This window comes from Dipodomys spectabilis, unplaced genomic scaffold, assembly GCF_019054845.1.
Source record: "Dipodomys spectabilis isolate Male_0828 unplaced genomic scaffold, ASM1905484v1 ptg000043l, whole genome shotgun sequence".
Taxonomy (NCBI): domain Eukaryota; kingdom Metazoa; phylum Chordata; class Mammalia; order Rodentia; family Heteromyidae; genus Dipodomys; species Dipodomys spectabilis.
Genome location: NW_024870720.1, coordinates 32,542,583 through 32,557,805, shown reverse-complemented (window position 1 = coordinate 32,557,805; position 15,223 = coordinate 32,542,583). Strand labels below are relative to the sequence as shown.

The 15,223-nt window shown below is 39.1% G+C and overlaps 1 protein-coding gene across 2 annotated transcripts in view; it reads right to left on the bottom strand.

The window, feature by feature from the left end:
- Bmp2k (BMP2 inducible kinase) overlaps positions 1–15,223 on the bottom strand; it is a 97,862-nt gene that overhangs the window by 4,777 nt on the left and 77,862 nt on the right. The window lies entirely within an intron of this gene.

Below are 15,223 nucleotides of genomic sequence, written 5' to 3'. Positions count from 1 at the left end.
ACATTACAAGCCCTCACACAACTTCCTGCAGAGGAAAAGTAATGTCAATTCTTTGTCATTGTCCTCAATTGAAGGATTAGAGAAATTCAGGCACATACTTTCTCTGCATTTTACATACTCCCAACTTCCAACTTTCAACTCATATTAGTTATCAATAGGTATGCTGAGTTACATGTTTTACTAATTTTAATTAGCATATTGGTATTTGTAAGACAGTACCTTCTGAGTTAGCATGAATATGTAATTCAAGGCAGTAAACAGACTGTACCAAGGGTGCATACATCCTCCTTAAGTAGCATCTATCCTATTTTACAATAAGAGTATGTCTTTAAAGAAAAATATAAATGATCAGTAAGCAAATGATGCTAGTAAGCTAAAGACAGTAATCACACCAAATACAGTGCTCTGCAATTTAACTGTGTGATATGTAGTACATGTAGTATATTTAAATATTGGGATACTAAATTGATCTTTCCAGAAGCAGGAGTGCATTTGTATTGATCCATGTCTTCTCTTGCTTTTGACTAATTCTGTAGGGTTGGAGGTACAACCTGTAGCCATAAAAAATAATTATCTCATGGTGAAGGGATCATTATTTTCCCATTACTAGTAAAGGCTATGTAAAGTAGCACTGCCATATTGCTACAACTCCATAGATCCTTTTTCCCCACTAACATGATAAAAGTATGTGCATTCCAGTGTTTATCCTTGGCCGTTTTTTCTTCTGCATTCTTTCACCAGTGTCTTAACTACTCATATTTGCTGCCAAGTACAGCAAAATTAGTGGTTGAGTTGGGTGCAGTGGCTCAAGCCTGTAATCTCAGCTACTTGGGAAGCAGAGATCAAGGTACTATGGTTCAAGGCCAACCCAAGCAAGAAGTTAAGTTCCCAAAACTCCCTCAAGACCAAGAGCTGGACACAATACAATGGTGTATACTTGTTATCTTAGGAATACAGGACACACACGCACACACACACACTCACACCTGGTGAGTTGTTCAATGTTGGAGTACTTTCCTAGCGAGTACAAGGCCCTGCCACTATTCTCCTCCCCCACTAAACTGATTGGCTGAAATCTTTTAACCCAGATCTTGTTTTAATATTTACCATGAATATTTACCTCCTAAGAATATGTAAATTCAAAAGTTTTAAGTTCTCTTAAGATAAGCTCCTCATCATTTCCTTCTAAATCAGTGAACACAATCTCTACCTTCAAAGGTCCTTAGACAAGTAGAAATCTTATGATCATCTCCTTCCACATCTCCACATCTATTTATTCCTTCATTTTCTCTCACGGACAGATTCAGTCTCCAAACTGCCTCTACCACTTTCATAACCCTTCCCTTTATATTGATACCAGAAAAGTTCTTCAGAAATCATAATGACATTCACTGTTTAAAATCTACATAGTAAATCATAATTCTAACTTCATAAACACAAAATCATAATTACTAAAGTCGCAATAATAGGGTTCCTGTTTAAAATCTTGCAATAGTTCTGTGAAGTTCCAGCCCTCAATGTTGTCCCAGCAGAGAATGTTGTTCTCTATCTGGCTTCTGTTCTGCCCCATCTTTACAGACATTATACCATGATGCCTCCAACAGTATTCTTTATAACTGACACATCCCAACTATCCCTACAAGAACTAAGAAACTATACCTATCCGGGCTCTTAATTCAGGAACGTAACAGACTCAGCTGAAACTGTGCTGTCACATCATGTCTCTCACCCCATCCTAAAAACAATACCCATTTTTGTCCTTGGTGCTCCTTGATGAAACTTAGTACTTCTCTGCTACATTGTCACTTCTTGTTTAATTCTCATCATTATTGCTGTATTTCATTCATCTTGTTTGTCATGTCCTAGCATTTTTCAAAATATTTATTAAAATGAAACAATGACTACTCACCTATATTTGAAAACATAATGGAAGTTACAATAAGTACAGAACAATATAGTAAAAATAAAATTAATATGTGGACATATTTTCAGCTCCAAAGTAATCAAAATTCTATTCAGCAAGAAAGCATTGTATAAGACAGTTTAATAGATGCAATACATGGGTGATAGACTAGTAAGTAGACATCATCTACAGTCAGAGTGTAAGTGAAATAACAGTAGGGAGAATGAGAACAAACCTAAGGGAGAACTCAGAGTAAGTCTCCTAAGATGATAAGACAGAGCCAGCCATGCAAAGGAAGCTGGAAACTGGTGCAGATGAAATCACTAGCATTTTGGAAGGAGTGACAATAGGCCAGTATAGTTGCTGCCTGGCAAGCAAGGGCACACTGTACAAGGTGAGGTAGGGAAGACTAAATAGGCCAGACTACAAAGAGCATGAAAGGAGAATGGAGTATATGCTGATACTCTGTATACAGCCAAAAGCCATCACAAGGTCTAAAATGGTTATTATGGTCAGATTATATTCCAAAAAAAGTGAGACTGCTATGTGGAAAAGACTAAAGAGGAATGCAATAATGTCTGTGTGGAAGGAAAATTGTTGAAAAGAAGATAATTAAAGTTAAAACATTATTTGGCCTCAAAGACAGTGGTGGTAGGGTTGATGAAACTGGGAAGAATGAGAGACTGAAGAGGAAAACTGAGTGATAGTACCAACAGAAAAAGAGATTATTTATGAAGTAAAGATTAACAGTGTAGCTCTGGACACTTAAGCTTGATGTGTATGAGGGACAGCAGATAAATAGAAAGCAGTTAGATATCTGTGGCTTTAGCACAATGCTTTCTAAGGCTGAAGAAAATAATTTGGGGAGTCATCACCAGGCAGACAAAATGTAGCAACAGCCACAAAACAAAAGGACATTGCCCTGAAGAGAGTATAAAAGAAAAAGAAGTCCAAAAGAGCCCTCAAACATAAAAAATTCACAAGTCAACCCAAGAACATGAATTACAAAGCAAATAGCCCAGAAGCAGCAAACTAAGGTGTTGCTACTTCTTGGAAGCCAAGATGAGATAATCTCCAGAGGAGGAGGTAAAATACAACTGAGCTGGGTGGCGCAGAGATCCAGTACTAGTACTCAGGATTTGATCATTTTTTGCTGTTTGTTGGCAAAAGTTGACCCAAGTAGTGATGCCAGAGTAGAATTTAAATACATAATCTGCTAGCTCCTTAAAATCAACCAAGAGCTCTAACAGATTAGAACTAAACCAAATACCAATCTCACATGTAACCAATCAGCATGCTTTACTATAAAAAAAAAAAAATGGCGTTTAGATTAGGTTCCAGGAAATTTTCAGTCATGTCACTGTATAGCATTTCCTCTAAGGAATATTTTCGATTATTACCCTCCCCCAGAAAGCCACATGTGCAGGCCCACACACCTGCTCATGTACATCTCCAATAACATCACAGTGTCTCCTAGTTCATTTTGCACTATTCCTATAACAAGAACCAAATCAACCTCTTCTGTGGTTTCAGACAACCAAGTCTAAGAAGTGATGCACCCCACCTTCTGCCACTATCTCTTCTCACCTGGAACACACTCATCAGAAGCCAAACACTAAAGAATATTTCATTTTATAAAACCTAGGATTTCCCAACACCTGTAAACTTTGGTAAACAACTGTGCAACAGCATTCTAGGAAAATGCTGCCCCGTAATTTCTCTATGAAATTCTATTTCTTGGGAATTTAAATTTATTCTGGGGGGGATGTTAATATTTTCCCATCTTGGAGAGTATTCTTCAATTCATTTTCTTATTATGTGCTTTCCAGAAGATACCTGTCACTCTAGATATTCTGACTGCCCTACCCAATATTACAGTAACAGAGATACACATTTCTTTGTGTGCAAGTGCCATTAAGGTCTACTTTGTAATTTAATTTATTTAACATGGAAATAAATCTGTCTTAATTACCAGTTTAATGGATATTTCCAAGTACCAACATAGCCCACAATTCATTATAACAGGAACATGATAAAAAATATTCTGTATACAACTTTTAGCTCTCATTGGAATCTCTATATTGATCGTATTCAGCAAATGTAAATTCTATGAAAAGCTGTACTGTTTAGGGAATCATGTCAAGAAAAAAAACTCTATGTTTAGTACAGACTAATTAAAAAATATTTTAAAACTATAAGTGATTAAATCCAAGGATGCAAAGGACTGTCTGTATTATAAGGCTTTTAAGTCCTACTCCATAGCAAAAATAAGTATTACAAGCTCCAAAATTGGTTATTAATGTACAATGTACAATACTTTCAAATGCAACGTCTGGCTAAAAGTGCCATGAACATTTATAATTCATCTCTTTGCTAAACATAATTATAATTTAAAAAATAATCAGATATCCACATTATTTTCTTCTGAGGACAAAAATGTTTCTTTGCAGTTGTTAAATTAAAAAATACACATTTGACTTATTGTGATATTTAATTAGGATTATCTTACTGCTAAAGTTAATTTCCCCAAAGTATAGCCTAAATGTATTGCATTATTAACAAATCTTAAATCCTAATTAATCTCCATATTTACTGAGATTTGTACTATTAACATAAAACCAGCTGTTTTCAGAGGTCTAGAAAAGGAGCTCACCTCCCCAAATGAATGCAAGAACATAAACTCATTAAATGAGTAAAAGAACATGAATTCATCCATTCTGTACTTTTGAGTTTTCATAAAAAGCAATTTGAAAGTGGCCAAATTTCAATGGCATCATAGTTTGAATACTCCAAAGGAAGGCTCCAAGTTAAAAACCAAATCTGCCAGGCACCAGTGGCTTATACCTGTCAGGCTGATATCTGAGGATTTGGTTCGAAACCAGCTCCAGCAGTAAAGTCTGTGGGACTCTTTATCTCTAATTAACCACCAAAAAACCAGAAGTGGTGCTGTGGCACAAAATGGTAGAGTGCTAGCCTTAAGAGAAAAGACTTAGGGACAGCACCTGTATATCCCACATCCAACAAAAACAAAAAAGCCAAATCTATAAGGTCAATACCTAAAATCTCATTTAGTTAGATTTTTATATATTTGTTACAGTATTCTGTTACATACTTCATCAAAAATAGTTAGAGCCTACTTAATGCTACACCATTTTACAGAAGTTCTGTGATGTCCCGTTTGTATGTGTGCCTCTCCTGGTGCTTGAAATCAAGGCCTGAGTGCTGTCCCAGAGCTTTTTTGCTGTATCACCTGATCCACAGCTCCACTTTTGGCTGGTTTCAGGTGGTTAATTTGAGATGACAGTCTCACAGACGTGGCTTCAAACCTCAGCCTCCTGGATAGGTAGGATTATATGTATCTCAGAGCCACCAGTGGCCCCCGTACCCCAAAGTAGGTATTCTTAACTTGAATAGTCTTCATAACCATACCAAAAAGCTTTAAAACATTTAAAAAATGTATGCATCACAATATTCATTTGACCATCCTTCTATGCAGGTTTCTGTTTAATGGACAGTTGCCCTTTTAGCTATAAAACAGGTGGTACACTCTTAATCATGTAAGAAGCTTTCAGGGCCCAGGAAATTTTGATGTTCTTTTCTTTGCTATCAGATCCAACATAAATGGCTTAAAATGCTATTGTAATTGCATGCCTTCTCTTGTTCTCGTAGTTTAGGCAAAAGTGAGGGGATGAGTCTTCAAAGCTCACTTTGAATTGTTAGCATACTGCCTGTGATCATTTCCCAATAATTTACCACGTTAGGCCCAAAGATAAGAGGACTGGGAAACACCTGTATTATTATTATTATTTATCAAAGCCTTTATTATATTATTTATCAAAACCTGTATTATTTCTCTGAAAGCAGGGCAAGTAACAAGAATAAGAAAAGATTCATACTAGCTGTCAACAGTATTTCCCAGGCAGAATAAAAATGCAATAAAACTGACATCTTTTAAATGACTCGTATTATTTTTATTTAAAACAAAATACTTTTGTTTTGCTACTATTTAAAAGTACAAAACTTAGAATCAGAGATGGATTTCAACTTATAAACTTATAAACTATGTGACCTTAACCAAATCACTGACACCCTCCCAATAAAGGTATTCAGTAGAATTATTATTGCTAACATCTGTAAATAGAAAACTTCTTGGCCTTGAAGAATTATATACTAGAATCAAAAGGAATAAATTCAACACCTCATCATGGCTTATAAGATATGTTGGCATTTGGGCCTAAATCTCATTACAGCTGCCAAATAAAAATTAAGTATAATAAAAGAAATTTAAAACTTTGATTCAAAAATCTAATTACTATGCCCTACATGAACCAAAACACATAAAATACAATTTTAGAATTTCATAAAAGCATTATAAGAGAAGCTTTGGGCTTTATTAAAAGTAGGGTGTCTGTGCTGAATTCACAAAGCCATACATCTTTTGTTGGTATACAAACTATCCAAATAAAAAATGCCCTGGGAGGCAGAAGAGAATGTGGGTTTCTAGAAAGGGAATGATAAATGGATACTCAGGGTTTTTTTTTTTTTGTTTTGTTTTATGTTTGGAAACAGGGCCACACTTCATTGTATAATTCTTTATCAAACTTTCAATTTTTCTCCCTCAGTCTCCTGAGTATTCTCAGATATTGGAATTTTACACTTACATACCTCTCCGCTGAATATAATGCTTTTAATTAACTTTTAACTTTAAATATTTGTTCAAAGAGGTTTCAATTTAACATGTAATTTATGGGTAAAATGCACCTTGATCATTCTCTCCTGTCCCATCTCCACCCATTCCTTCAAGTTAACCGTTCCACTTTGCCATAGGGACATTGACTATTACTGTGTTTGGAGGCTGGGTATTTATTGTGCTTGGTAATCCAAATACAAGATTGCACATCTAATAGCCTTCTAAGTTGTAAGGAAAATAAATGACATAAATTTGACTTCAAAAAAAAAAACAAAACCTTAGGTTACAGGTAAGAGAAAGCGGGGAAATGAAAGCATACTACAATTGTAACTAATTAAAACTTATACATACATAAACTTAATATATTAAAATATAATATATTAAAAATACTCAAAGAAACAATAAATGGACTAAAGACTTAAAAAGAGACTTCACTGAAGAGGAAATAAGAATGGCCAATAAACACATGAAGAAATATTCAACATCACTGGCCATAAAAGAAATGCAAATCAAAACAACATTGAGATTCCACCTCATCCCAGTTAGAATGGCCATTATCAAGAAAACAATAACAGATGCTGGCAAAGATGTGGCCAAAAGGGAACGCTACTACACCATTGGTGAGAATATAAACTTGTTCAAGTACTCTGGAAAGCAGCATGGAGGTTCCTCAAAAGGCTAAACAGAGATCCCCTATGAACCAGCAATCCCACTCATGGGCATTTGCCCAAAAGACCACAAATAAGGCCCCACTATAAGCTACCAGCACAACTATGTTCACTTCAGCATTATTTACCATAGCTAAGATATGGAATCAATCCAGATATTCCTCAGTATAAGAATGGATTGAGAAAATGTGGCGTGCGCGCACACACACACACACAGGAATTCTATGCTTCCATCAGGAAGAATGGCATTGCCCCACTCATAATGGAAAGACTTGGAAAAAATCATATTAAGTGAAGTAAGCCAGATCCAAAGAAACACAGACTCCATGGTTTCCCTCATTTGTAATAATTAGTATATGTCTAGGATAGTTCTAGCAGAGGATCACAATAGCTCAATAGCTATGTACATATGACCATATAAAATGATGATCATTTAAATGAACTCCAAGATATGGAAACAAGAGTTTTTGTCATTTGTGGTTGGTTTCTTTAGTGTACTGTTTGCAGTTATTTCTTTTTTTTTCCTTTGGCTTATCTCATTTTTTATTTTGATACCCTTTGTATAAGTTTATCTGATTTGGGGAAAGAAAGGGAAATCACAGAAATGGTGAGACAAAGGACAATGGGTGAACCAATGCAACAGGGATACTCACAAGACACTATGTTGGAAATGAACTTTATAACTTGGTGGAGGGGAGCGAGGGGAGGGGAAGCAGGAGAAAAAGAGGAAGGAGGTCGCAATGTTTGACAAGAATTGTCCTCATTGCCTTACTTATGTAACTGTAACCCCTCTGTATATCACCTTGACAACAAAAAACATATTAAAACTCAAAAATAATTGAAACCAGCAGTAATTTATTTTTTGTAAGGCCTCATGACCAAAGTGGATCCAGAAACTCAAGGTCTGGCATCCCCTAGTCGCCCCTTCTTGCACTTCCTATCATATTTTGCACAGTTCTAACTGAAGCAAGTTAAAAGACTTCTTATGCCTACAGAACAGCAAAAGTATCAAAATCCAAGCTTCAGTTTGAGTGCTTACTTCTCTGTGAAGCAAAGACTGACATTATTAATTCATTGAAATTATTTTTAAAGTGAAAGAAAAAAGAAAACTTATGACTTAAAATGTGAGAAACTGAAGTATTCTCAGATAAATGAAAACTTCAAAGAAATTTATAACATAAAAATCAAGGGGCTGGGAAGGTGGCTCAGTGGTAGAGCGCTTGCCTTGCATGCCTGAGGCCCTGGGTTTGATTCCTCAGCGCCACATAAGCAAAAAGAAAAAAGCCGGAAGTGGCGCTGTGGCTCAAGTGGTAGAGCGCTAGCCTTGAGCTGAAGAGCTGAGGGACAGCGCCCAGGCTCAGAGTTCAGGCCCCACAACCGGACCCAAAATAAAATAAAATAAAATAAAATAAATAAATAAAATATTAAAAAAAGGAAATATAGAGGGGGGACCAAGATGGCGACGGGGCAGTAGGGAAACGCCACAGCTCTCTCCAACCAAAAAGAGAGTTCGAGTTCCAACGTTTAATCTCCCCAAGAGACCGACAACAACAAAAAGACGAACACTCAGAGAAAAACCAGAGGTGGAAAATAACAAAAAAAAGAAAGAGAGGAAAAGAAGAATTTCAGAACAGAGAAGAGCGAAGACCCCTCCCCCAACCTTTACTGGCCGCGCGGCAGTGCGCCAAGCCGCCGGCCAGCCGGCCCGACGGGGGCTGCCGGAGCCACAGAGACACAGGGGGCTGCTTGCAGATCACCAGGTACCGGATTGCAGAACAGCGGATCGCCAGGAACAGAGAAACCTACCAGCCGGGAGTCTCCAGGAGGATCCCACCCCACCCATCACTCTCCACCGGAGCGGAGAGGCTCCATCCCGCCAAAGCCGCCCGGCACCAGCAGCGCCACAAAGGGACCTGTCCGCAGACCACCCGCCCAATCGCGATCGCAACGACCCGGCGGGGGGCCGCCCAACCCAGCCCGCAACCACCCCAACTGAACTCGGACTGCAACAACAACTGACGGACTGCAACAACAACTGACGACCTACAGGGTGAGTACCCATCAGGGGACAGGGAATCCATCAAGGGAGACCAGAGCTGGAGGGAATCCCCAGACCCTGACCTAGACTCCCTACCCCAACACCCGGACCACAGGACCCACTAAAACTGGGAACTGTTCGAGAGCTCCACCAGCCGGTAGAGCACACTCTGCTGGCCAGGCCAGAGCAAGAGCGCCCCTGGAAGGGAGCTTAAATGCTCAAGCCAGGAACAGTGCCCCTGGGTCAAGACTACCAACAGTAGAAGAAATTTGAACTGTGTCCTCCAGGCTGCATAACCAAGGTGGTATACACATTAGCACAGGCCTAACGAGCGCGCTCCAGGCTGGGGCCGGAACCAGGCCAGGGGACCGGCGCCTGAACAAAGCAAAAAGGGTCAGAAGTGGGGCTGTGGCTCAAATGGTAGGGTGCCAGCCCTGAGCTGAAGAGCTGAGGGACAGCACCCAAACCTAGAGTTCAAGCCCACAACCAGCCCAAAACAAACAAACAAAAACACATCAGGAGCCCATAGCAGACTCCAGTATTTGGGAGAGTGCATCCAGAGCATCTGATCTTCCCAAGAGCACCCGCAGGAGCAAACACAAGCAGTCCAGGCTGCTCAACCCTTCCAAAGGCGGGAATTGCTACAGCAGAGAGCTGAGAATCCTAAGTGAATAGCAGCTGGAAATAGGCTCCCAACAGAATCCAGATCAGGCACAGACTCTCTCTACCAATACAGAATCAGCAACCAAGCAAAGACAGACACACCAAAACAAGATTGAAGAGCAGTCTCCTGAACCCCCATGCGAAAATCACAGAGAAAAATCACAAGGTTTACCACTACCCAGGACAGCAAGCTCACCTCAAAAGCCAGCAGCCACACAGGGGAGAGCCCCAGTGGGAGCAAAGCAGGAATGGAAGACAAAAACTACATCCAAGGGTTGCTGGAGGCAATGACTCAAGAAATAAAGCGAGAAATGGATCAGAAATTGAAAGAGCACAAGGATGAACTATCAAAAGATATACAGGACATCAAACAAAAATTGGATGCAAAAATAGAAGCTGCACAAACCTCAGTAAGAAGTGAGATAAACGCCAAATTAGAGGTAATGCATACTGATCTCACCTCATTGAGAGGTGAGATCAGTACTCTGAGAACCAACATTGAATCCATAAAGGGATCCATTTCCACCATGCAAACCACAATAGAAGCCACGGTCAACAGAGTGAATGAAATGGAAGGTAGAGTGTCAGATACAGAAGACAGAATACACCAACTGGACCAAAAAGTGACAGATATGGAAAAATCACTCAAATTAAACCAAAGGGAAATTCAAGAGCAAGCAGATAATGCTAAAAAATTTAACCTTCGCATAATCGGAGTGGACGAAGGTGAGGAATTCCAGAGCAAGGGAATGCAACACCTATTTAACAAGATAGTCAATGAAAATTTTCCCCACCTCAAAAACGACCATCTTAACTACATCACAAAAGCTTATCGAACACCCAACAAGCAAGATCCCAGGAGAAACACTTCTAGGCACATAATAGTAACAATGATGGATCTGAATAATAAGGAAACAATCCTGCATGCAGCAAAAATGAAGAAGGAGCTATACTACAACGGGAAAAAAATTAGAATCACTGCAGATCTCTCCACACAAACAATGAATGCAAGAAAAGCCTGGGAAAGCACCATACGAGCCCTGAGAGCCAATAACTGCCAACCCAGACTGATATACCCGGCAAAGCTAGCATTCACATTCGATGGAGAACTGAAAACTTTTAATAGCAAAGAAAAACTAAATGAATACATAAACATTAAGCCAGCATTACAAAGAATTCTAAGAGGGGGGACACAACCTGAAGAAAGCAACCAGGAACTGGGACCTGCCCCAAACAGGCATTACTCAAAGTCTAACTGAGCAAGCACAGGAGGAAAGGAAAGAAGAAAAACTTAGGAAAACGGAATGGCAGGGACAACAATGCATCTCTCTATACTTTCTCTTAATATAAATGGGCTGAATTCGCCAATTAAAAGAAAACGAACTGAGGACTGGATCAGAAAACAAGACCCATCCATCTGTTGCCTTCAGGAGACCCACCTCTCAGCCAAACATACAAACAAACTCAGAGTGAAGGGGTGGAAAAGGATCTACCAATCAAATTCCCCCAATAAGAAAGCAGGTGTAGCTATCCTGATATCTGACAAAATAAACTTTTCATTAAAATCAGTACAGAAAGACAAGGACGGACACTACATATTAATAAAGGGAACAATCCAAGAGGAGGATATAACCATCATCAACTTATATGCCCCAAATATCGGTGCACCCAGATATGTTAAACAAATGCTCTCAAACTTACAGAATAAAATAGATCCCAATACGATAATACTAGGAGACTTTAACACGCCACTCTCACCAAAGGACAGGTCTACCAACCAGAGGATTGGCAAAGAAGCTACCGAATTAAGTGAGGCCATACTTCAAGCGGAATTAACTGACATCTACCGAGTATTTCACCCTAAAACAACACAGTACACATTCTTCTCAGCAGCTCATGGAACTTTCTCCAAAATAGACCATATCATAGTTCATTCAAGGAACTTAAGCAAATACAAAGGGATCGACATAATCCCCTGTATCCTATCTGACCACAGTGGAATCAAGCTAGCTCTCAATAACAAAGCATACCGCAGAAATTTCTCTAATACATGGAAATTGAACAGCACACTCCTTAACAAGGCCTGGGTAACAGAAGAGATCAGAGAAGAAATAAAGCATTTCCTAGAACTCAATGAAAATGAAAACACCTCACAAAGAAACTTGTGGGACACAGCAAAAGCAGTCCTGAGGGGCAAATTTATTGCCCTCAGTGCCCACATCAAGAGAATGGAGACAGACCAAGTAAATAATCTCATGTTGCAACTAAAACAGCTAGAAAAACAAGAAAAAATGGGACCTAAAGCTACTAGACGAAGCCAGATAACCAAATTGAGAGCAGAGATTAACCAATTAGAAAATCAGAAAACCATAACCAAAATAAACCAAACAAAAAGCTGGTTCTTTGAAAAAATAAACAAAATTGATGGCCCGTTGGCAAGATTAATTAAAAAAAGAAGAGAGGAAACCCATATTAATAGGATTAGGGATGCCACGGGAAACATCACAACACGCACCCAAGATATCCAAACAATTCTAACAGACTACTTTCAAAAGCTATACTCTCTAAAGGAAGAAAATCTGGCGGAAATGGATGCATTTTTAGAGAAATACAAGTTACCCAAACTGAGCAAAGAAGAAGTTAACCAATTAAATAAGCCAATATCCTATAATGAGATACAGGAAGCTATCAAAAGTCTTCCAACAAAAAAAAGCCCAGGACCAGATGGATTCACAGCAGAATTCTATAAGACCTTTAAAGAAGAACTAATACCCATACTCCTCAAGCTCTTCAGAGAAACAGAGAAGGAGGGAGCTATCCCAAACTCATTCTACGAAGCCAATATCACACTCATCCCCAAACCAGGCAAAGGCCCAACCAAAAAGGAGAATTACAGGCCAATCTCCTTGATGAACACAGATGCAAAGATCCTTAACAAGATTCTAGCTAACAGAATCCAGAAACACATAAAAAAAATAATACACTATGATCAGGTAGGCTTCATCCCAGAGACACAGGGATGGTTTAACATACGTAAGTCAATAAATGTAATCCAGCATATCAACAGAGCCAAGGTCAAGAATCACATGATTATCGCCACAGATGCAGAAAAGGCCTTTGATAAAATTCAACATTCATTCATGCTAAAAGCTCTGGAGAAAATAGGAATAGAAGGAACATTTCTAAAAACAATAAAAGCCATTTATGACAGACCAATAGCCAATATTATACTTAATGGGGAAAAGCTACAACCAATCCTCCTAAAAACAGGAACAAGGCAAGGATGTCCACTGTCTCCACTCCTCTTCAACATAGTCCTAGAACCCTTAGCCAGGGCAATAAGGCAAGAAAAAGACATTAAAGGGATCCGCATAGGGAAAGAAGAAGTGAAACTATCCCTTTTTGCAGACGACATGATACTATACCTCCACGATCCCAAAAACTCCATCCCCAAACTTTTAGAAATCATAAGTCACTTCGGCAAAATAGCAGGATACAAAATAAACCCACAAAAATCAGTTGCCTTCCTATACACTGATAACGCACAGGAAGAGAGGGAAATAAAGGGAGCAACCCCATTCACAATAACCTCCCAAAAAATAAAATATTTAGGAATTAACCTAACCAAAGATGTAAAAGAACTATTTAATGAGAACTATAAAAAGTTAAAGAAAGAAATTGCAGAAGACACTAGGAAATGGAAAGACCTCCCATGCTCCTGGATAGGCCGACTTAATATAGTAAAGATGGTGATACTTCCAAAACTAATATACAAATTCAATGCAATTCCTATTAAAATCCCAATGACGTACATCACTGAAATACAGAAAACAGTCCAAAAATTTATATGGAACAACAAAAGACCTAGAATAGCCAAAACAATTCTAGGGGATAAAGACAATATGGGAGGGCTATCCATGTCGAACTTCAAACTCTACTACAGAGCTATAATCACAAAGACAGCATGGTACTGGCACAAAAACAGACCCGAAGACCAATGGAACAGAATAGAAGATCCAGATATAAATCCACAGGCCTACAGCCAGCTGATATTCGACAAAGGAGCCAAAGACATACAATGGAAGAAACACAGCCCCTTCAACCGCTGGTGCTGGGAAAACTGGGCAGCCACATGCAGAAAACTAAAAGTGGACCCCAGCCTATCACCATGCACCAACATCAACTCAAAATGGATTAAAGACCTTAACATTAAACCTGAATCTCTGAAACTACTGCAGGACAGAGTAGGAGAGACACTTGAACTAATAGGCACAGGAAGGAACTTCCTGAACAGAGTCCCAGGGTCACAACAAGTTGGAGAGAGACTCGACAAATGGGACTACCTTAAAATAAAAAGCTTCTGCACAGCTAAATCTATCGCAACTAAGCTAGAAAGACAACCAACTAATTGGGAAAAAATATTTACCAGCAATATATCAGACAAGGGGTTAACATCCTGTATATACAGGGAACTCAAGAAACTAATCCCTCCCAAACCTAACAAACCAATTACTAAATGGGCAAGGGAACTAAAGAGGGACTTCTCAAATGAAGAAATAAAAATGGCAAAGAAACACATGAGGAAATGTTCATCATCCCTGGTGGTGAAGGAAATGCAAATAAAGACAACCCTGAGATACCACCTTACCCCAGTCAGAATGTCCCACATCCACAAATCAGCCAACGACAAATGCTGGAGGGGATGTGGAGAAAGAGGAACCCTATTACACTGCTGGTGGGAATGTACACTTATACAACCACTTTGGAAAGCAGTCTGGAGGGTCCTTAGAAAGCTAAAGATTGACCTCCCTTACGACCCAGTCATACCACTTCTAGGCATCTACCCTGAACAACAGGAACCAATATACAAGGACACGTGCACCTCCATGTTTATTGCAGCACTGTTCGCAATAGCTAGGATATGGAAACAACCTAGGTGCCCCACCACAGATGAATGGATCCAAAAATTGTGGTATCTATACACAATGGAATATTATGCAGCCATTAGAAATGACAAAATAATGGCATTTGCAGGGAAATGGATGGAGCTAGAAGGAATCATGTTGAGCGAGGTAAGCCAAGAACGAAGAGACAAACGGTACATGGTCTCCCTCATAAGTGGATGCTAAATCCAAAAGGTTAGGTGATACGACAAAACTAACAGGACTTAAGAAACAAAGAACTCCCGCTCATCTGGTTGAACCACTACTAAATATCCTCATGCTGCTGATCACAAATATGGTATATAACATGTGAACACT